Source organism: Cyphomyrmex costatus, unplaced genomic scaffold (assembly GCF_001594065.2).
Source record: "Cyphomyrmex costatus isolate MS0001 unplaced genomic scaffold, Ccosl1.0 scaffold406, whole genome shotgun sequence".
NCBI lineage: Eukaryota > Metazoa > Arthropoda > Insecta > Hymenoptera > Formicidae > Cyphomyrmex > Cyphomyrmex costatus.
The window spans coordinates 31,464-33,119 of NW_017278274.1; positions in this window are offsets into that span (position 1 = coordinate 31,464).

A 1,656-nucleotide genomic window follows, 5' to 3' on the forward strand; every position below is an offset into this window, starting at 1 on the left:
ATGATCAACACATTGTTCGAGTTCGAGCATGAATAGTACAGTCGACGGTTTCATATACATACACTTGTCACATAAAGATAATTTCACAGTGTTCACATCACGTATTTTGACAAGTTCCATTACAAGGTCTTGAATCATCAACGATGATGATGGTGTAGTCGATTGCACCAATCTTTCTATATCCGCCCGTTTTTCGACGAACGCTGTCCACGTCGCGTGCGGTAGGATGATGCGGTTGCCTCGGGTATCACTAATCGCAATTTCCACGTGAGACATCGATCCCACGGCGATCCCAATCTCAAGAAATTTGTACGCTGTCGGAGTCAACGCAAATGTTCTACCCATGATGTTACGTGGGCTGCAATAAAGAATAAATAATATAAGATATTTTCATAGAATATTTTTATAGATATATAATTTTTACATAGATATATGTGAAATACTTACAGTTCATGCTAAACGTGAGAATCCATGCTGATTGAAATCGTTTGAGTAACTGATGCAGTAACGTTGCACGAACCGCTTTTAAACTGTATCCCCTTCCAACGTTTTTCTTTAAAAACGCAGTGTTTGCAAAAATGCAGTGTTTGCAAAAATGCAGCGTTTGCAAATATGCAGCTGCTAAGAACAAAATTTTGCACAATACAGATTTTTAAACACGTACGGTAATAAAATCATTAGTGTAATTCGATATTTAAAAATGCAACGTTTGCAAATATGCAGTTGCTAAGAAAGAATTTTGCACAATACAGATTTTTAGACACGTATGGTGATGAAGTCATTAGTGTAATTCGATATTTAAAAATGCAACGTTCGCAAGTTCTGTTTAAGATTTTATGAAAAATATACGTCCGGTGATGAGAGCAGTAATGTAATTTGATACAAATGCAACGTTACCAAATTGCACATTTAATAGTTAAGAGATGCGACGTTGCCAAATAGATTGATATAAAACGTAAAGATTTAGACGCATCGTGTCATTAGTCAATCTAGCGACATGGAGCGAGATTTGATAGAGCAAGCTACCCTGCTTAGTACCAGAGAAGAGTACATCGCATGGGAACAGCGGTGCGACGAATTCATTGAATCTTTGGAAGAACAGAATCGGATAAAACGCCCGCGATTATCGACCGGTAATATACAATCAGTGATCGCATGTATCGCGCGGCTCGAAAGTTTGAAGGATTGAGTGCGCGGACGATTCGTGCACGTGGGCGCCGGATATGGACTCCGATGGCGTGAGATCGAAACGGCGTTCGAAAGCCGTATTCTAACGGGCGCGGTGATAAACTCTAATCACATCGACCCCCACCGATTCCTCGAAGACGCGAGTGAAATTGTGCTCGAGCGTGTACAGTGTATTATGCGGAGATATGACTCTATAAAGATAAATACAGTATTTAATGGTGAATTCGTAGCGGGTGACAAACGCGCAAACAAGAGCATCGCCACCCGGAACTTTGAAATATATCGATGCACCGATCAGCGCGAGTGGTACGTGTCGCGCGTCGTCGAGCCAATTCTCGCATCGCTCGAAGAGTTTCAAGAACGCGGTAGCGGCTGGTCACTGTCGCGTATACTAAATTTAACAGTGAACGCGAATAAACTAAATCCTCTGCGCGCGGGATGTCACATCAAACTCCCTGAGGAAATTAT